The sequence below is a fragment of the Cricetulus griseus genome, chromosome 3 (assembly GCF_003668045.3).
Source record: "Cricetulus griseus strain 17A/GY chromosome 3, alternate assembly CriGri-PICRH-1.0, whole genome shotgun sequence".
Classification (NCBI taxonomy): domain Eukaryota; kingdom Metazoa; phylum Chordata; class Mammalia; order Rodentia; family Cricetidae; genus Cricetulus; species Cricetulus griseus.
In genome coordinates, this window is record NC_048596.1 from 244,623,114 (window position 1) to 244,644,904 (window position 21,791).

Sequence of the window (21,791 nt, forward strand, 5' to 3'; positions counted from 1 at the left end):
TCGCTCGCGACCTCGGAGCCGGTAACCGAAGAAGCAAAGGCAGAGCATCAGCCTCCACCTACCCAATCTTTTGTTCCTCTGTATCCTCTTCGTGTAAAGACTGTTGATCCTGTTCTGAGGCACCGACCCTCAGAGCTCCGGTTCCCAGCTGGTGGCCTTGCTGAGGCAACAACCACAGGAGACACGAACAAAGCTTCGACACAGCGTGACGCGTGACGCACAGTTCCTAGAACGTCACAAGCCAGTGCAACACTCTAAACTCAAACGGCTTTACCGCCCGGCTATTAGGACCCTTGTGGCCAAAGTCCCCGAAGGCCGGTTCAAGAGCTCTGTCTGCGGGGTCTTCATTTCAACGTCCTGTCCCCGCTGTTGATCCAGTAACTCTCCAAGGTTAGAAAACCCGTGCGTGCGCAGCCGACAAGGACCTTACAAACTTTCTCTGGTCGTCCCAGGAAAGCGTCATCCCGAAAGCCCCTGAATTGCCTCTCGTGTTGTCTTCTGCCGGCTTCTCAAAACTGAGATTCTGCGGAGGTGGGGCTCTTGGGCACAGTGACCTTGATTAGGACATTTTAGCAGATAGTTATTTTCTTTGGGAGATGAGGGAAGAGTTCCTCAAAGTGTTGACTCCTGTCCCTGTGCGTGGGAAGTTATGAATAAATAGATATTCTGGTCCCGTTGGTCTGTGCGAGACAGCATAAATCCATTCTGTCTGACTACCTCCACAGAAAGTTAACATTCCAAAATAACTGCTGTCTCGGTACTGCTAAAATGCCTATCTGGAATTCCCCATCGGGGAAACTGTGGAGACCTCAGGTTCAGATTTCAGAGCTCCAGACCGCAGACAATGAAGTCCTGGAGTAAATTCCCGGGTGTGGGAAAAGCCACGAACGACTCCAGTGCCGCTGACCTGTTTGTAACAAGCATTCCGATATTGAGTAGTGTGGAAGAAATTCAGGCAACTGAGCTCTTCAACCGAGGTATTTCTGCATGAAAAGGAACTGGTTCCCATCTGGTGATTTAAAATTGAAAAGAGGAATTAGCCAAGATCCCAATCCTCTAAACAGAGAAGCCAGGTTTACCAGATTAAAGATAGAGTGACCACCAGGGCTTCTGACCTGGCATATGTTATTCTCTGGATTTCATCTCTAGCACCACAAACACAGTCAATAAAGCATGTTGGAAAAGCAAAAGCATTTCTGGGATGAAGTTTCTGATAATGGTAGATGTTAGTTAGGGTTTCTGTTGATGTCAAGTGACACCATGACCAGAGCAACTCTTTTTTATTATTTCTAAATATTTTTGTTTATTTTACATACCAAACACAGTTTCCCCTCCCTCCTCTCCATCCAGCCCCCTCCCCCAACCAGGGCAACTCTTATAAAGGAAAACATTTGATTGGGGTGGGGCACTTACAGTTCAGAGGTTCAGTTCATCATCATCAAGGTGGGACATGGCATGCAGACAGACATACTGCTGGGCATGTAGCTGAGTCCTACAACTAGTATGCAACAGGAAGTAGGCTTTGTGTCACACTGTGCAAAGCTTGAGCAAAAAAGACCTCAAAGCCCACTCCCACAATGACACACTTCCTCCAACAAGGCCACACCTACTTCAACAAGGCCACATCTCCTGAGAGTACCACTCTCTTTGGGGCTCATTTTCTTTCAAACCACCAGAGTGGATATAATCTTTTTGCTATATTCTTGGATTCTGTTTGCAAGTATTTTATTGAGAATGAATACATCTATGTCTATAGGTAACATTGGTCTATAATTTCTATTGTGTTTTCGTGTGGTTTGGGTATCAGGATAATAGCTTTGAAAAAAGAATTAGTGTATGTTCCTTCAGTTGCTATTTTGTGGGATAAGTTGAGGAGTATTGTTCTTTCTTCTTTGAAGGTTGGTAGAATTCTGCACTGCATATATCTGGCTCTGGTTTTGTTTTGTTTTGGTAGTTTATTTTTGTTTTTTGTTTTGATAGAGGACTTCTGTTTTACTAGAGGTTATGGGCATATTTAAATGATCTGGACTTAACTTTGAGAGGTTATACATATCAAGAAATTCTTCCATTTCTTGTAAGATTTCTAATTTGGTAAAACAGAAAATTTCAAAGTATATCCTGGATATACTCTGAATTTCCTCAGTGTTCACTATCATGTCCCCTTTTCACCTCTACTTTTGTTATTATGGATGTTCTCCTTGTATGTTATTTAATTTGGCTAAAGGGTTGTCAATCGTGTTGATTTTCTCAAAGAACTTACTCATTTCATTGATTCTGTGAACTGTGTTTTATATGTTTTTTTGTTGTTGTTGTTGTTTCTATTTCATTGATTTCATCCTGGAGTTTCATTATTTCTTGCCATCTACTGTGTTGGGTTGCTGTTCCTTCTTGTCATTGTCTAGAGCTTTCAGAACAACACTTGTATCACTAAATTACTACCATGAGATCTCTCCAGTCTTTTGATGTAGTCATTTAGTGCTATGGGGTTGCCTCTTAGAACTGCCTTCCTTGCGTCCAATAGGTGTGGGTGTGTTGTGCTTTTATTTTCACTCAATTTTAAAAGGATTTAATTTATTTCCCCATTTTTCATTCAGTAGTGAGTTATTCAGTTTCCAACAGTTTGTATACTTTCTGCTGCTGTTCACATCCAGCTTTAATCAATGGTGACCAGGTAGCAGGCAGAGAGGTTTTTCAGTTTTCTTGTATCTGTGGGGACTGCTTTGTGTCCCAGTATGTGGCCAATTTTGGAGCAAGTCCCATGAGTTGCTAAAAAGAAAGTGTATTCTTTAGTGTTAAGCTGGCATGTTCTGTAGATGTCTGTCAGGTCCATTTGACTTATGATGTTATTTAACTCCAGCATTTCTCTTGTTTCTGTCCAGGTGACGTGTCTATTGAGGAAAGTGGGGGAATTGAAGTCATCCATTATCTCTTTGTGTGAATAAATATGTGATTTTAGCCTGTGTAGTATTTCTTTTGTGAGTACCCTTGTGTTTGGTGCATAACTGTTTACATTGCAGTATCTTCTTGGTGGGTTTTTTCTAAAAAGAGTATGAAGTGTCCTTCCTTATCTCTTCTGGACAATTTTGGTTAGTAGTCTATTTTGTCTGATAGTAAAGTAAGTACACTTGATTGTTTCTTGGGTCATGTGCTTGGAATTCCTTTTTCCATTTTTTTCTTTTTTTACCCTGAGGTAATTGGTGTCCTTGATGGTGAGATTTATTTCTCGATTTTATCAGAAAAATCTAATTTGTCAGTCTGTTATCAATGAGCAATGTTTATTGATTTCTGGTCTTTTCTTGTTAGGATGTGAGTTTCCCCCTTTTTTTGATGAACTGTAATGGGATTATTTTTTCCTTGTGTCTTTTTGGATGTGGCTAATCTCATCAGACTGAAATTTTCCTTCTAGTGTTTTGTGTAGAACTGGATTGGTAGGTAAAGATTATTTAAATTTAGTTTTGTTATAGAATGTTTTTCTTTCCCCACTGATTGTGCTTGATAGTTTTGCAGGGTGTAGTATTCTGGGCTGGCATCTGTAGTCTCTCCAAGTTATGGAACTTCTGTCTAGGCTCTACTGGCTTTCAGAGTGTGCACTGAGAAGTCAGGTGTTATTCTAATGGGCATATGTTAATGTGGATCTTCCCTTTGTATTATTTGTATTATTTGTGTTATTTAATTGGCTAAAAGGTTGTCAATCATGTTGATTTTCTCAAAGAACTAATTCATTTCATTGATTCATTGAACAGTGGACAGAAGTTTCTGTCTCATCCTGTCCTCAGTCATTCAGTCCCAAATAAATACACAGAGACTTATATTAATTGTTATAAATTATTTTGCTTATTTTCTCAGGCTTCTTATTGGCTAGCTCTCTCTTAATTATTAATCCATTTCTATTAATCTGTGTATCTCCACATGGTCTTACTGGTGATGCCTGATTCTCTTGCTTCCTCAGCAGCTACATGGCATCTCTCTGACTCTGCCTACTATCATTCTCTATGCCTGTGTGGATTTCCCACCTGGCTAGATCTTGCCTGTCCATTGGTCAAAACAGCTTTATTTATCAGCCAATAAGAGAAATATATATTCACAGCATACAGAAGGACATCACCAATCACCTTTTTAAGATTGATCTTTTTTCCCTGGCAATTTTTAATATTGTTTCTTTGTTCTGTATATTTAGTGTATTAATTATTATAGGAACTTTCTTTTCTGGTCTTGTCCATTCAGTGTTTTGTATGTTTCTTATACTAGGAGGCATCTTTAGATTGGGAAAATCTTCTTCTAGGACAAACATGGTATGTACTCACTTATAAGTGGACATTAGCTGTAAAGTAAAAGATAATCATGCTGCAATACATAGATCCACAGAAGCTAAGTAACAAAGTGGGCTCAAAGTGGGGATGCATGGATCTCCTAGGAAGGGGACAGAGAACAGATTTTTAGGGAGTGGACAGGGATGAACAGGTGGGGTGGGTATGGAGGAAAAGAGCACTGGGTGGAGGATGGCTGGAACTGTGATACATTACAGGGCTAGATAGAAACCTAGTGCATCAGAAACTCCCAAGAATTTAAGAGGATGACCCTAGTGAAAATTCCTAGTAGTGAGGAGATACCAAGCCTAAACAGGCTGTCCTCTGTAACAGACAAGGATTCTAATGGAGGGCTTGGGACACCACCCCAGCCACAAAACCTTCAACCTACAATTTGTCCTGTCTGCAAGATGTGCTGGGTAAAAGTGGTGCAGAACTTGTGGAAGTGGCCAACCACTGACTGTCCAGCTTGAGACACATGTCACAAGAGGAAGCCCACTCCTGAGACTGCTTGGAGGGCTAGGGACTGGAGGGTGCATAGCAGAGAGACTTATGATATACTCAAACACAAGAGGTGGTCAAAAAATAATTTCTAAGAATACTGGACCCTAGCATAACAGTCATCAGAGATGCTTCATCCAGCAACTGATGGGAGCAAATGCATAGACCTAGAGTCAAACATTAGGTGGAGCTCCAGAACCCTCTGGAAGATAGGGAGGAAGGCTTGTAGGAGTCAAGGACACTACAATAAAAAAGCTCACAGACTGAACTAGCCAGGGCTCATAGGGACTCACAAACATAGTCAGGGACCCTGTATGAGTCTGACCTAGGTCCTCTGCATATATGGTGTGGTTGTGTAGCTTGGTGTTCTTGTGGGACTCCTAACAGTGGGAACAGGGACTGTTTCTGACTCTTTTGCCTGCTTTTGGGACCATTTTCCTCCTGTTGGGTTGTCTCATTTAATATGAGGGGATGTACCTAGTCTTATTGTAACACAATATGCCATGTTTGGTTGATTAACCTGAGAGGCCTGTCCTTTTCTGGATGGAATCAGAGGAAGAGTGGATCAGGTAGAGAGGGTAGTTGTGGGGGGAATGGTGACTGGGAGGAGAGGAGGGAGCAGAAACTACAGTTGTGATTTAATATGTGAGAAAAGAATAAATAAAAATATGTGTCTTTGATCAGATTTCCTGGACGTTTTGCGACTAGATTTTTTAGATTTAACATTTTCTTTGAGTTATCTATTTAGTCTCCCATATCTTCAAATTTTCGCTTGAATGCCTTGTAATTTGTTGATGAGGCTTACTTCTGAGGTCTTTGTTTGACATCTTTTTTTATTTCTAGTTTTAGTTCAGTTTGGGTTTTCTTTAGTGATTCTATTGCTACTTTCATTTCTTGAAATATTTACTTTATTGTATTGTCTTGAGGTTTCTATTGTTGTGAAGAGACACCATGACCAGGGCAATTCTTGTAAAGGAAAGCATTTAATTGGGGCTTGTTTACAGTTTCAGAGGTTTAGTTCATTATCAGCATGGCTGGAAGAATTGCAGCACACAGGCACACATGTTGCTAGGAAAGGAGCTGAGAGTTCTACTTCTAGATCCACAGGCAGTATGAAGAGAGAATGAGCCACTGTGCCTGGATTGAGCTTCTGAAAGCTCAATGCCCACTCCCAGAAGCACTCTTCCTCCACATCTGCTCCAGCAAGACCACATGTCCTAATCATTTGAAATAATGCCACTCCCTATGAGCTTTTGGGAGCCATTTTCATTCAAACTAACATGATCATTCAACTATTAGTGCTTTCACAGTTTTTGGTAAGGCATTTGTTCAGATCCTTTTTAAGGTTCCCGAACATATTCCTAGGTGCTGTTTTGAAGTCCTGGTCTTATGCTGCAGCTTTATTGCATTTCTAAAGCCTATTACAATAGGGTTACTGGCTTCTCCAGGAGACATGTTGTCATGGCTGTCCATGTAGGCAATGGAGTTATGATGTTTGAGCTGTTTCTGGGCTAGATATCTAATCTGGTCTCTAATGGGTGGATGTTCTGTTCTTTGGTTGCTGTTGCCCACTCTGAATCCTAGGCAAGTGTGGTAGTGATGGGGTTCCTAGTGGAGAGGGGCTTCTGCAGGTGGGAAGGTATCACAAAGAAATGGAGATGGGCTCTGAGGAAAGGCTCAGAGGGGCAGTGGAAAAGAGCTAAGGGGACTCTGGATCCCCACCAAGAGGCAAAGTCCCCAGGTTGAAGTAGGGAGGAGGGGCTCCTGTGTTTCAGCCCAGTGTGGCCACTGGGAGTCCATGGGGAAAAGGGTTTCTGTGTGTCATTGGCTGACACAAAGGGAGGGAAGGCTTATGGGATCCACAGGTTAAGAGTGTAATTATTTGTTGTGGGTTATCGGTATTTGCATGCAGTGCCCCATGTAGACAAAAGAGGGCGGCAGATGCCCTAGTACTGGAGTTTAAAATGCTGATGAAGCGCCCTGTGGGTGCTGAGAGTCAAAGCTAGATCGAAATGACAATGCCTTTAGAAATTGAAAATAGAGGCACAGAGCCATCCCTCTAGTGGGCACGTGGCAACAGTAGTGGAATCAAGGAGTTCTGAGACATTTGCTTGTTCACAGGAATGGATCCCTGTCTTCTGAGATGCTCACTCTTTCATATCCTTAGAAGGATAATTCACAAAAAAATTGTTCACGGGAGGATTAATATTATAAAGCGGCTCGAAAACAAAGAAACTGTCTCTCGAAAACAAAAAAACTGAGGACATGGTGTTAAGTGAGGTGAACCAGTAACCGAGGCACAAATTTCACAGGACTTCACTTACACTGTAGAATCTGAGTGGTTCATCGGGCACTAGAAGAGTAGAGCAGGCTCACTAAGGACTGAGGATGAAGGAGACAACCACCTTAGTTACTTTGATTTAGCTAGCCCATGCCACAAGCATATTCAACAAACGCCATCTTCGAACCAGTTACTAAGCATACTTTGAATATATGTCTTCAAATTAAGAAACAATGGAAGGCTAAGTAGTTTCCGTAGTGTAGTGGTTATCACGCTCGCCTAACACGCGAGAGGTCCCCGGTTCGAAACCGGGCGGAAACAGAATGATTATTTTTTCTTACTCAGCTCACTCTACATTTTTTTCAACTCTTAGAACAAAAGAATCTTGGCGCTGCCATTTTTGACTTGACTGTCATGATTTCCTGGGCAACAGATACACCAGGTAACTTTGTGAGGACTAGTGGATTCACTGGGCATTAAAGAAAGTACAAAACAAAAAAGAAAGCCTTAACGTTGGGGAATTAGCTCAAATGGTAGAGCGCTCGCTTAGCATGCGAGAGGTAGTGGGATCGATGCCCACATTCTCCAATGGTTGCTTTTAGACTCCAGTCACTTTCTTAATGACTAGAAGTGCACTTTGGATTACTTGACCCTATCCGTTGCTGTCATACTCAAAATACACACTTTGGGACTCCCTTGAGCACCCAGTGTTCTAAGCATCTAAGAAATGCTTGAGTCACAGCCTCTTTCTGTGCAACCAAGTGTATTACTTTCCTCTTAAACCAGTTGGTGCTCTTTGCATTAAGGTCTCTGGAATCTTTTGCCAGGGTTGTTCTGTGCCTCCCAGGCAGAAAGCTTCGCACCGCCCTGCACCGCCACCTACAGCATCGGGAGGACAAACCTCCACTTGTCCTGAGTGGGTCTTAGCTCCCTCCCCACTAGTCTCAGTTTCCCATTTCTAAGCTCCGTGAAAAACCGAGAATTACATTGCTCTGATCATTTGAGACACTTGCCCTGGTTCTCTCAAAAGCTCTCCAGCATCTACAACTTTCTCCTCCAGGATGCAGGCTCGTCCATCCTCCTCCCCTCCGTGTGTTTCACACGTGCGAGTTTCCGCTGCAGTAACACTTTTTGTCTCTACATTCAGAAGGTAGTGTGGAATGCCTTACGCTCTGCCCTGCCTACTGCCAGAAGTTCTAACTGGGGATGTTTTCCTAGTCTGAAAAACAACCATTGATCTCACCAAGAACACCTCCTCCACAAAGGCTTGAACCTGTATGTATTGCGTGGATTATTTAAGCAGGGGCTATCCAGATCCTGGATGGGCATACTTTGTTCCTGAATCTGAAATGATATTGTGGACATTTTACGGTTTTGTTTTTGTTTGTTGGTTGGTTTTTTTGTTTGTTTGTTTGGTTGTTTTTTCTGGAAGAATGAAGCAGCAGGCAAGCCTTGCTTGGCCCATCAATAGAGGATTCGCTCTAATTAGCAGGGCCTCGGAGCTGATGGCCAAGTCTGAGCCTTAAGACAGGGAAAAAAGCACAGCACCCTGTAGGCTATAGCTGGGTGAGCCTGAGGAGAATGGATGCTGGTGGTAGAAGGGGAGAGCTCCGGATTCTGGTTCAAGGGCACAATCTGCAGATTTACCTCTGCACCTCAGTTCCTCACATGAGAAATCTTCCAACCCATATAAATAAGAAAACAGTGTCTGGGCACAGGGCTCATTTGCATGGTCCTCTGGCACACGCAGTAAAGACCGGGAAAGGGCTTGCTGACACTGGGTCTGGAGCTGAACAATTTGCTCTCTTTCCTCCAGAAGTTATGACGGCAAGGGCATACTCAGTTGCTCTTTTCCTGCAGGAGAATTTCCTCCTGCCACCTAGTCCTCAATACCAACCTGGTCTGGCAATGCCTTGGCGGAGTCCCAGACTGATAGAGCCCCAGATCTGGGCCAGAAGACTACTACCAGGAGCCCAGTCTACATTCAAGGCTGTGGATGTTGGGCAATTAGAAATTTGGTGTGTTCATTGGTGAGTTACTTTGGAGACCAGGCAGTGACAGGTGAGTTGGGGCAGTGAAAGAACTCATTATTTGATAATCAACCTGTTTCCCAATTCAGGCCTTGCCACTTTCCGACTCCGAGACCCTGAGAAAAATACTCAATTTCCCTGAGCCTTCATTGCATTGGGAAAGGGCAGTTGTGCAAAATGCAACTAGACTCCCTGAAATAAACTCAATAAGTCTTTCAGAGAAGGTAAGGGCATATGGAATTGAAAACCACAGAATATTTTTGGATTGTAAAAGGAAAGCCTTTATTGTGCTGTATATTAATCAGGGTGCTCTAGAGTGAAAGACCTTAAAGATTAATGACTACCATATATCTATCTATCCATATACATAAGTATGCATATGTAAATATACACACATATATATGCATATATATAGTGATTAATTAAACCGATTTACAGGCAGAAGTCCAGGTAATTAAATGAGGGCTTATGAAGGGAAGGTGCAAAAATCCAGTACTTGAGTCCACGAGGCTGGATGTTTCATCTGGTCTTCAGTGTATTCTGGAATCTAAAGCTAGTAAAGAAATGTACTTCCTGCAAAGCAAGAGCAACAAGGCAAGGAGCAAAAACTTTCACCTTCCGTGTCCTTTATAGGTCATAAGCAGAAGCTGTGGCCCAGGATAGAGGTGGGTCTTCCCACATCAAAAGATCTGGATTAAAGGTGTGTCTTCCAACCTCAGAGATACATATCAAAAGTTCAGTTCAAGTGATCTAACTTAACAAAAATCCCACACAGGTTTGCCTGCTCATTTTTGGGTTTTAATTAATTCTAGTATACTCAAGCTGACAGCCAAAACTAGCCATTTCATGTAGACACAGATGGAAGCAGAAGATACAACAGAGCACAACCTTGAGTACCATTTGCTTGCTCTTCAGTGAATAGAGAACCTCCTGTGTTAGTTTTCACAAAGGAGAGCAGGAAGGAAAGACCCCGGAGAGAAAAGAATGTCAGAGCAGTGAAACAAGTGCAAAGAGAGGGGCAAAGGGCAGTTAAAACTGTTCCTGCTCCCTCAGTTGAGAGGGTCTTGTTTAGATGAAAACCAAAGGGGTGTGGACGCCATCATTCTGTAAATGAGATGCTTCAGATTCAACACTAGCTGATATGGTGTAACTTCCATGTGGTGCTACGGTCTTTAAAGGCTGCAGGTGGATGCGGGTGCCTGGAGACTAAGACTCAACATTTCCAATGTGAAGTTGCAATGGGAGGGGCTATTTGAGTGCAACTGCAGGTCTGTCAGTCTCCTCACCAGAAGACCCTGAAGTTGAACCTGAGAGGAAGGAGGCCTCTTTTTCTATCCAGGGTCTATTGGATGCTTATGCAGCATGTTGATGGTGGCTGGCAAGAAAGGATTCCAAGTCATATCTGAAAAAAAGAAAAAATCACAACTGCTGGTGGTGATCATGTTGAAATCAATTCCTGGCTGTTTGGTGAGATGGGCTGTGGAGAGATTCAGGCCACACTGGACACTGTAAGTACATATTTGGGTCTTCCTCCCTTCCTAGTCCTATGGAGGAGACCGGGTAAATGACCTCTCAGCATGGTGCTCTGAAGGTGCCTTGCTGTAGCCAAGGCACTAGGAGGGATATAAAGTCATTCACTGACTTATTCTTTTAACAATAAATTCTGGCAATCTACATTGTGCAACAGTTCTTATGGTTATAATGTTTCAAAAGTAAACAAAATTCATAAATACTTGAGAGCTTGTCTGATTAACTGAGGCTTTCCCTGAGGCCCTGAGGTATGGAGGAGAAACATAGTTCGTTCACAAAACCACCTTGACTTCTCCATGGTGTCGCTTAGATTCCTTTCATGTATGAATATATTTTAGGAAGCTTCTACAGTAGTAGGTTCCCATACAGTTGCTTAAATAGCCTTTACTATTAGTTGTCCCTCCCCATATCTCCCCCTTTACCCTTAACTTCGACCCAAACACCTAGGTAATCTTCCTATCTAGTTTCCTCTTTGTCCCTCCATAACACTGCATTTATTTCTCCTTTCTAGTGAGAACTTTTCCTCTGCTCTAGTCCTATACTAGGTACCTAATCTCTATGGTTATTCAGATTGTGGTTATTGTATCAAACATATCACAAGCTTAAAGGCAACATGCACATAAAAGAGAAAACATACACTTTTTGTCTTTTGCATCTGGGTTACCTCACTTAGATTAATTTTTTTCTAGCTCCATCCATTTAGCTGTAAATTTCATAAAATCATTTCTCTTAACAGCTGAATAATATTCCATTGTGTAAATGTACCACATACTCATTAATCATTCATCAGTTAATGGACAGCTAGGCTATTTCTAATTTCTGCATATTATAAATAAGGCAGCAATGAACATGAATGAGCAAGTGTGTCTGTGGCAAGACATACAGGCCTTTGGTTGTGTTCTCCAAAATGGTATAACTGGATCTTGTTAGCTCGTTTGTTTGTTTGAGACAGGGTTTGTCTGCATAGCATTGGATGTCAAGAAATTCATTATGTAGACCGCCAGACTTTCCTCAAATTCACAAAACTCTGCCCGCCTCTGCCTTTCAAGTACAGGGATTAAAGCACGCAAGATAACTGCATTTTTCTACAACCTAAGAATTAGTACAGTCTTTGTGAGTTTCCATAGTGTAGTGGTTATCACTATCGCCTAACACGCGAGAGGTCCCCGGTTCGGGAACCTGTTGAAAGTACTCTTCAATTTTCAGATTCTCCGCTAACCCGGTAAGCTTTTCACGAGTTAGTACATAAAAATCTCTGCTTTGAGATTTTGACCTTGTCTGTCTTACTTTCCAGGGCTCAAGAGACAGCAGCTACCCTTAGGAGTATCACTTGGTTCCCCAGGGCACACAAACAAGTTTGATATGTTAACTTCGGATGATTAGCTCAAATGGTAGAGTGCTGGCTTAGAATTCCAGAGGTAGTGGGTTCAATGTCCTGGCCTTGTGTGAAAATCCCTAGTTCGATTCCAATCGACAACTAATTAAAGTTTGAGACCTGAGGACCTGCTTTCTTGCATTACCTTCATCTTGGTTATTTGCCTTTGTAATGGAATGGGGAAATTCACTAAAAGGCTCATTGTAAATGCCACAACACAGATCTCTGCCAGGTTCCCTGCGACTGCTGTCAGGAAAGATCTCTACCAGAACGTACTTTGGACCTCACTAAACTGTTGGACAATGGTGAATGGCTTGGGCTTCTGAACCCGACATTCCTCAGGTCAGTGTCTCTTGATCAGCAGAAGGCAGGAAACCAACAGGAGTTCCCAGGCTTCTGATCCACCCAGGAAGTCAGATGGTGAAGAGTCAGTGTGCCTGGAGAGAAGGGATGATGCTGTAGAAAATGTGAAGTCGAGAAAGAAAGGCTCAGGTTTTCTGTTGTTTCCCTCTGCTTCCAGACTGGGTTCCTTCTAGAACTCGGCTCCCTTCACCTGTGCTTTCAGGACGCTAAAACCACAGAAACAATACACAGCTGGGGGATTTGGTTCAACCAAGATGGAGTTCTTTGAAAGTGTTATGATTAAATGTTTCTTTTCTATAGCACTTTCACTTCGGCTAGTTTTTCTTGAATAAAAGAACTGCTTCTGCATGGCCCGTACGGGGATCGAACCCGCGACCTTGGCGTTATTAGCACCACGCTCTAACCAACTGAGCTAACCGGCCAACTGAAACAGCCTCTGTTGCTGCTTCCACAGAGGGGAAATCCTACAAAAAGGCAAATGTCAATGGATTCTTGGGGGTTGGTTTCTTTGTTTCAATTTTAAGGTTTTCTGAAAACAGCCTTGAACCTCACATTGTTCTAAAATTGAACAACGAAAAGAATGTAAATGTCACATTCCAATGATTGCCAACCCAGCTTTCTTGCGTCATAGACAAGTCCAGTAAACCTGCTGAGACCACAAGCCGCCCTCCAGCTGCGGAAGTGAGAACTACAGAGCAGTCTGACATGCGTTCTCTTTAAGGTGGTTTGTTTAAGTAGCTTTTGGGAGATGTAAATTGCAAACTTTCTTCTAAAACTGAAGCTTTACCTGAACTGCAGGAGGATAATCCCCACGCCCTTTGTGTTATTAATACCACACTTTAACTAACTGAGCTAACCTCCCAGCTAAGTATTATTCAACAGTGGACCTCTACAGACAGGAAAAGATATAATTGCCAATTGAGGTTGTTTTGTTTTGCTTTTGTTTTCCCCTTTGGGTGTTTTGGGCTTTAAAAAAATGTTACTTTCTTGAAGCTGGAAAATGAAAAAAAGCAAAAAACAAACAAGCAAAAAACAAAACAAAACAAAAAACCTCGCGTTGTCTGAGCTGAAAGAAAATTCTGTACGCGTGATGGTAATGTTACCTTGCAATGATTCCTGACAGGGGACACTGGCCCTGGACAGCCCAGTCCACTCGCTCAGTAGTGTCCCAGACTGCCAGCCGCCGTCTAGTTCTCACAGAGTTCGCCCCCCTGCGCACTTCTCCCTGTTGCCTCCAAGTGACAGTTTGAAAGCTTCGCAGTTTTACCGAATTTCGCAATCAATTCGCCAAATACATTTGGATAACCCTGTCGGTGACAGGTCTCAATCTGGTCGCACGTCTCTACTCGGCCACTAAGGCATCGCTCTAGTCTTGTAGACGCGGGGACTCCAGAGACTGGGTGTTCGTGCCGGGGAGATCTGGCTGTTCACGGCCGGCGGGGCTTTGTCCCTCTGGCCACGATCGGGGACCTCGGAGTCGAGTGAGATGAGTGAGTCCAGGACCAGCGCGCCCCCGATCGTCATAGGACGGAGTCGTCTCTCTTGTCTTAGGTCGCGGTGATGCCAAACTCTGCTCAACTCGAACTTGGATTTACGGAGTTCCAGGAGTTTGGGAAACGCCTGCTCTTCCCGGCGGTTCATAGCAGGAACCCGAAGAGTCGAGGGCCCGCTGTCGGGTCCTAGGAGTCGGGAAAGAGCTCCGTGTTCATTCCGTCCTCCTTTAAGGAAGTCTCGGAGGAGTGGAGAACTTGAGACCAAAAATTTGGGCGGTTTTGGTCTAAGCCTTTGCAGATCATCGGCGACAAACGGAACAAGCCCAAGGGGACACTCACTGTGTTGGATGGAGTCTGTGCTGATCACTCCAGGACCCGGGCCAGGGTGTCTCTGACCGGGAGGCTGCGATGATCCTCATCCTGACATCTGAAACAGCCCCTCATCTCTGCAACCAGCAGCTTCGGTGACACGGAATATCTGTGACTACGGAGTCGCTCGCGATCTCGGAGTCCGTAACCGAGGAGCCAACGCAGAGCATCAGCCTCCACCTACCCAATCTTTTGTTCCTCCGCCTCCTCTTGGTGAAAAAACTCTTGTTGATCCTGTTCTGAGGGACCGACCCTCAGAGTTCCGGTTCCCTAGCTGGTGGCCTTGCTGTGACAACAACCACAGAAGGAGACACGGACAAAGGAGGCTTCGAAAGAGCGCGACGCCTGACGCACAGCTCCTAGAACGTCACAAGCCACTGCACCACTAAACTCAAACGGCTTTATCGCCCGGCTATTAGGACCCTTGTGGCCAAAGTCCCCAAAGGCCCGTCCAAGAGCTCTGTCTGCGGGGTCTTCATTTCAACGTCCTGTCCCCGCTGTTGATCCAGTAACTCTCCAAGGTTAGAAAACCCGTGCGTGCGCAGCCGACAAGGACCTTACAAACTTTCTGGTCATCCCAGGAAAGCTTCATCCCGAAAGCCCCTGAATTGCCTCTCGGGTTGTCTTCTGCCGGCTTCTCAAAACTACTGAGATTCTGCGGAGGTGGGGCTCTTGGGCACAACGACCTTGGTGAGGACATTTTAGCGGGATAGTTAATTTCTTTGGGAGATGAGGGAAGAGTTCCTCAAAGTGTTGACTCCTGTCCCTGTGCGTGGGAAGTTATGAATAAATAGATATTCTGGTCCCGTTGGTCTGTGTGAGACAGCATAAGTCCATTCTGTCTACCTCCACAGAAAGTTAACATTCCAAACTACTCCGTTTCCGTTGAGCTGTCTCGGTACTGCTAAAATGCCATCAGGGAGACTGTGGAAACCTCAGGTTCAGACTTCAGAGCTCCAGACCCCAGACAGTGAAGTCTTGGAGTAAATTCCCGGGTGTGGGAAAAGCCACGAACGACTCCAGTGCAGCTGACCTGTTTGTAAGAAGCATTCCGATATTGAGTAGTGTGGGAGAAATTCAGGCAGCTGGGCTCTTCTGCTGAGTTATTTCTGAAAGGCACAGTTCCATCTGTTTATTTAAAATTGAAAAGAGGAATCAGCCAAGCTCTGAATCCTCCAAACAGAAAAGCCAGGCATACCAGATTAAAGATGGAGTGACCACCCAGGGCAGCTGAGCTGGCATATGTTATTCTCTGGATTTCATCTCTAGCACCACAAAACAGTCAATAAAGCATGTTGGAAAAGCCAAAGCATCTCTGGGATGAAGATTTTTTGATGATGGTAGACGTTAGGGTTTCTATTAATGTCGAGTGACACCATGACCAGAGCAACTCATATTATTATTATTATTATTATTATTATTATTATTATTATTACTATTATTAAATATTTGTTTATTTTACATACCAACCACAGTTTTCTCTCCCTCCTTTCCTCCAGCTCCCTCCCCCCACTAGGGCAACTCTTATAAAGGAAAACATTTGTTTGAGGTGACTCACTTACAGTTCAGAGGTTCAGTTCATTATCGTCACTGTAGGACATGGTGGCGTGCTGGCCAACATGCTACTAGAGATGTAGCTAAGAGTGTTTAGCTGGCATGTTGTGTAGATGTCTGCCAGGTCCATTTGACTTATGATTTTATTTAACTCCGGCATTTCTCTGGTTTCTGTCTGGATGACATGTGTATTGAGGAAAGTTGGGAATTGAAGTCATCCATTATCACTTTGTGTGAATAAATATCTGGTTTTAGCTTTGTAGTATTTCTTTTGTGAGTATCCTTGTGTTTGGTGCATAACGGTTTACAATTGTAATATCTTCTTGGGTTTTTTTTTTTCTTTAAAAAGTATGTAGTGTCCTTCCCTATCTCTTCTGGACAGTTTTGATTATAAATCTATTTTGTCTGATATTTAAGTACACCTGATTGCTTCTTGGGTCCATATGCTTGGAATACCCTTTTCCATTTTTTTTCCATTATGGGTATCCTTAATGGTGAGGTTTATTTCTTGCTTTCATCAGAAAGAACGATTCTGTTTTCTAACCTAATCTGTTTTCTGTTGTCAATGATCAATGTTTATTGATTTCTGGTCTTTTGTTGTTAGGATGTGAGTCTCCTCCCTCCCTTTTGATGAACTGTTCTAGGATTATTTTTTCCTTGTGTCTATTTGGATGTGGCTAATCTCCTCACACTGAAATTTTCCTTTTTCTGCATAACTGTATTAGTGGGTAGAGATCACTCACATTTGGTTTTGTCCTGGAATGTTTTTCTTTCCCTGGTGATTGTGGTGGAGAGTTTTGCTGTATATAGTGGTCTGGGGTGTCATCTATAGTCTCTCTGAGCTGTGGAACTTTTGTCCAGACCCTACTGGCTTTCAGATTGCCCACTGAGAAGTTAAGACTATTTGAATATGCATGCCTTTACAAGAAATTTTAGGACTTTAAAATGCCTTTATAATGAAGGGACCTGCTCCCCATTTCGGGAGCCATAACAGCCGAACACATGCTTGCCTGACCTTGTCTTGGTCACTAAGAGGTCAGATGCCTGCCCCTTTCAGCAGCCATGACAGTAGCACCTGCTTGCCCAATGGAACCAAAGTGGCAAGGAACCAATTAGAAGTTAGCTGGTGGTACTATGCTTTATGGCTCTGGGTGTGCTTTATGGACAAGTGCACAGCAATGATGTGCAGAGCATAGCAACCACCCTGGGAGGGCCTATGGGCCATAGCAACCAGTTGACCAATCAACACAGGGCAAACCCTCCAAGCCTGGAGGCACACCAATCCTGAGCCTGTGTGTACCCCTAGACACTCCCCTTATGCTGCCCTATAAGATCTCTATGCAGTGGCTTCACAACGTCTTTCCTAGCCATCCTCCATGGTAGATGGATAAAAGGCCGGAGCTATCATGGGGTTAACTCGTTAAACAACTACAATAGAGCCTCTGGCTATTTGCATCAAGCTTTTGCCTCCGCATGGTGATTGGGGTGGCCTAGTCCTGGGCTGAGATCCTGGGGGCCTGAGCCTCCGGGGGTCTTTCAATATGACTTACACAGATATAACTTTATAAGACTGGTCTTTTTCCCATGCCACTTCTAATATAGTTTTTTTGTTCCCTATATTCAATATTTTGATTATTTGTTATAGGGAATTTCTTTTCTGCTCCTATCTGTTGTTCTGTGTGCTTCTTGTACTTGGACAGGCACCTCCAACTTTAGATTGGGTATAATTTCTTCTCTGCTTGTATTATGTTTTTTCACCTGGGTGGTTGTGGCTCATAGTGTTTAATCACAGTAGTGGGTGGGAGGTGAAGCAAAGGCAGGCTGATCTCTCTGAATCTTAAAACAGCCTGGTCTACACAGAGGGTTTCAGAACACCCACAGCTACACAGACAAAGCCTTTCTTAAAATAAATAAATAAGTAAATATCTTTTTTTTTTCTGTGCCTTGATCAGATTTGTATGTGCCTTGATCAGATTGGCTTTACTTTTGCATTTTTAATAGATTCAGCATTTTCTTTGACTGAGCTGTTTATTTATCCTATCTTGGCCTCAAACTCTTTTTTTTTTTTTTTTTTTTTTTTTTGGTGTCTCATAATCTGCTAATGAGGATTGAGTCAGTTTTTGTTTAACACTAAGCTTATCTCCAGTTTTAGTTCAGTTTGGGTTTTCTTATTTTTAACTAATTAATTTTTTTTCATGTGCACTGGTGTTTTTCCTTCATGTATATCTGTGTGAGGATGCTAGATCCCCTGGAATCAGAGTTACAGGCACTTGTGAGCTGCCATGTGGATGCTAGGAATTGAACCTGGGTCCTCTGGAAGAGAAGCCAGTGCTCTTACCTGTTGAGCCATCTCTCCAGAATTGTTGGTTCTCTTTGGTGGTTCTATTTCTACGTTCAGGTCTTGAAAGGTTTTCATTAATCCAACTGTTTTTGTTAACACTGTTTTGGGCAAGGCATTTCTTATATTCTTCTTCAAGGTCCTTGAACATATTCATTATTGCTATTTTGAAGTCTTTGTCTTACTGCCAGAGTCCAGCCTCGGGAACTCCAGGGAAGTTCAGCCCACAGTGACTACATTCCATCTTGACATAAAGTCAGGGAGTTCAAACTTATTCTTGCTCCTAAAGGCCAAGTAACAGGATGCTTGGCAAAAATTGTGGGTTAATAGATGTTTTGAGAATTAAGAAGGTAATTAAGCTTGTCTGTTCCTTGAACCATGATAAGGAAGTCTTCTACTCCCTTCCCCCCTTTGCTTTGGGTATAAAAGGGCTATGAGAAATGAATTCAGGGATGCTGCAATATTTACCGAGAGCCCCCTTGAATCTATCCTCTGTCTTTTCACTCTTTTTTTTCTTAATTCTCACTCCCCTACTCAGGTACTGTTCCACATGTCAGCTGGCCCCGACAAGGTCCCAAAGAGGAGTAGTAGAGTCATCAAAGGGAAGGAATAGACTGACAGATGAGGAACAATCAGGATGAGTGCCACTGTATTGAAAAAGGCTACATACACTTTTTATACTCTATAAATGCACCACAGTTTAGCTACAGGCAATATTGAAAGCAGACTCAATGATTCAGGGATGAAAGTCCATCATTAACTTTATTACTGTATTTTTCCTGAAACAAAAAAATGCAGCAAGTAACCAAATGCCTGTTATTCTCTAACTCTACCAGGAGCCCTCTTACATTACCGGAAGGGCCACAACTTCCTCCTGCCAGAGATAAAGAGAATGACTGTTTTTATCAAGCAGGAACTTTCCTCAAGGCCCTGAGGGAACGAAAGCCTTATCCAAATGCCTCACCTTGGGAGAAAGACTTCCTGTAGGGACCAGACACTCCACAACAATTTAAGAACAATATTCATTCCTCAAGGGGCATGATGCAGTATAAGCTCTCAGCTGTTCTTAATGTTCTTTCTTTGTGTGTTAGCCTTCCATTTGGGCCTGTTCCCCTCATATACGCCCCCAAGGGAAGGTCCTGGTGTCTTACTCTTTTTACCATTATAATTCCTCTATACTTACTAACTGAACTCTTGCCCCTAATGGTCTCGGGCTCTCGATCTAGATTGCACACTTCATCCTTGGGGTCAGGAGTGTCAATTGGAAATCTCTAACTTTCCTATTCTTGGTGTAATCAGGGGGACACAACTTGGATTCCTGTACCCTGTATAGTACCACTGTGGTGGGGATTATTTCCTAGGAATATTTTGCTTAAAGAGGCTGCCATTGTAAACATTTTCATCTTTCACCAATACCCCCACAAAATTTCCCAAGGGAAGAGGCATAAGGAACTCCCATAATATAGGGTGAAAATCGTTGAAAATTAAAGTAAAAATTTTAATGAATAAGTGTAGTCTGCAATGCCTAAATGCTGAAACTTTTGACAAGCAGCGGAGGTGGCCAGTCACCATGCTGTCCACACCACCATATGCTTCAGCTTTATTGCATTTCTAAATCCTGGTGCAATAGGGTTACTGGCTTCTCCAGGAGACATGTTGTCATGGCTGTCCATGTAGGCAATGGAGTTACGATGTTTGAGCTGTTTCTTGGGGTAGATATCTGATCTGGTCTCTGTTGGGTGGATGTTCTGTTCTTTGGTTGTTGTTGCCCACTCTGGATCCTAGACAAGTGTGGTAACTGTGGGGTTCCTAGTGGAGAGGGGCTTCTGCAGGTGGGTCAGTGACATAAAGAAATGGAGATGGGCTCTGAGGAAAGGCTCAGAGGGGCAGTGGAAAAGAGCTAAGGAGACTCTGGATCCCCACCAAGAGGCAAAGTCCCCAGGGTGGAGTAGGGAGGAGGGGCTCCTGTGTTTCAGCCCAGTGTGGCCACTGGGAGTCCCGAGTAAAAAAGAGTATCTGTGTGTCTTTGGCTGACACGAAGGAAGGGAAGGCTGACAGGATTCATAGGTAAGAGTGTAATTATTTGTTGTGGGTATGGTTGTTTCCATGCAGTGCCCGATGTAACCAAAAGTAGGCGACAAATGCCCTAGTACTGGAGTTTAAAATGCTGATGAGGCGCCCTGTGGGTGCTGAGAGTCAAAGCCAGGTCCCTCTAGCATTACAGTTCCTTTAGAAATTGAGACTAGAGCCACAGAGTCATCCCTCTGGAGAGCTCCTGGTCACAGTAAGGGAATCAAGGAGTTCTGAAACATTTGCTTGTTCACAGGAACGGGGATCCCTGTCGTCTGAGATGCTCACTCCTTCACATCCACGGAAGGATAATTCCCAGGATTTTCACTGGAGGATTAGTATTATAAAGTAGCTGTGTCACTCGAAACCAAAGAAGCTGAGGCATGGTGTTAACTGAGGTGAACCAGCCACCGAGGAACAAATTCCACAAGACTTGACTTACACTGTGGAATCTGAGTGTTTAGGTGGCACTAGCAGAGTAGAGTGGGGTCACCAAAGGCTTTGGATGGAAGGGCCAGCCAATTTAGTTACATTGATTTAGCTAAGCCATGCTTAATACATACAACGAATGCCATCATTAAACCATTTGAGAAGCAAAATAACAATATGTTTTTCTACAAACTAATAAAATGAGAGATTCTTGTGAGTTTCCGTAGTGTACTGGTTATCACGCTCGCCTAACACGCGAGAGGTCCCCGGTTCGAAACCGGGCGGAAACATGACAAGTTTCGTCCTTCTCATTTTCTCTTTCTATTTTCAGATTCGTAGCTCATTCCGTAAACTTTTCAATTTCTGGGCTTTGAGAATGTTTGACCTTGACAGTCATACTTCTCAGGACCAAAGAAACAACAGTTATTTTTACGAGGATCAGTTGTTGCCGAGGCCACCCAAAGAAGTACAAGAAAACCACAAAGATTCCGGGGGATTAGCTCAAATGGTAGAGCGCTCGCTTAGCATGCGAGAGGTAGTGGGATCGATGCCCACATCCTCCAACTTTTATGTTGCGTTGACACCCACTCAGCAGCTACAGTGATACACAAAAGGGGGAACACATGTCTCCTTACAGACTTGGGTGCCTCTGGAATTCAAATTCCCTGTGTACACCTTTCAAAGTCTGGAAAGTAGCTTAGTGGTATAGTCCTGTCCAAGTGTGTAAAGCCCTAATTGGATTAATTAAAATTTGAGAGCTATCTGAGGACACCTGCTTTCTTGCATTACCTTCATCTTGGTTATTTGCCTTTGTAATGGAATGGGGAAATTCACTAAAATGCTCATTGTAAATGCCACAACACAGATCTCTGCCAGGTTCCCTGCGACTGCTCGGAGGGACAAAGCTCAGACTGAGAAAACTGTCAGGAAAGATCTCTGCCAGAACATACTTTGGACCTCACTGAACTGTAGGACATTGGTGATGGCTTGGGCTTCTGAACCCGACATTCCTCAGGTCAGTGTCTCTTGATCAACGGAAGGCAGGAAACCAACAGGAGTTCCCAGGCTTCTGATCCACCAGGAAGTCAGGTGGTGAAGAGTCAGTGTGCCTAGAGAGAAGGGATGATGCTGTAGAAAATGTGAGGTCGAGA

The 21,791-nt window shown here is 43.4% G+C and overlaps 5 non-coding genes across 5 annotated transcripts; 4 read left to right on the plus strand and 1 right to left on the minus strand.

Annotated features, from left to right (window-relative positions):
- The first annotated feature begins 7,337 nt into the window (after window positions 1-7,337).
- On the plus strand, window positions 7,338-7,410 carry Trnav-aac. Its single transcript has one exon. It is a non-coding gene; the product is annotated as a tRNA-Val (tRNA).
- A 194-nt stretch (window positions 7,411-7,604) lies between these two features.
- Trnaa-agc lies at window positions 7,605-7,677 on the plus strand. Its single transcript has one exon. It is a non-coding gene; the product is annotated as a tRNA-Ala (tRNA).
- Window positions 7,678-12,735: 5,058 nt separating this feature from the next.
- Trnai-aau lies at window positions 12,736-12,809 on the minus strand. The gene has a single exon. It is a non-coding gene; the product is annotated as a tRNA-Ile (tRNA).
- An 8,048-nt stretch (window positions 12,810-20,857) lies between these two features.
- Window positions 20,858-20,930, plus strand: Trnav-aac. The gene has a single exon. It is a non-coding gene; the product is annotated as a tRNA-Val (tRNA).
- A 200-nt stretch (window positions 20,931-21,130) lies between these two features.
- Window positions 21,131-21,203, plus strand: Trnaa-agc. The gene has a single exon. It is a non-coding gene; the product is annotated as a tRNA-Ala (tRNA).
- The last annotated feature ends 588 nt before the right edge of the window (window positions 21,204-21,791 follow it).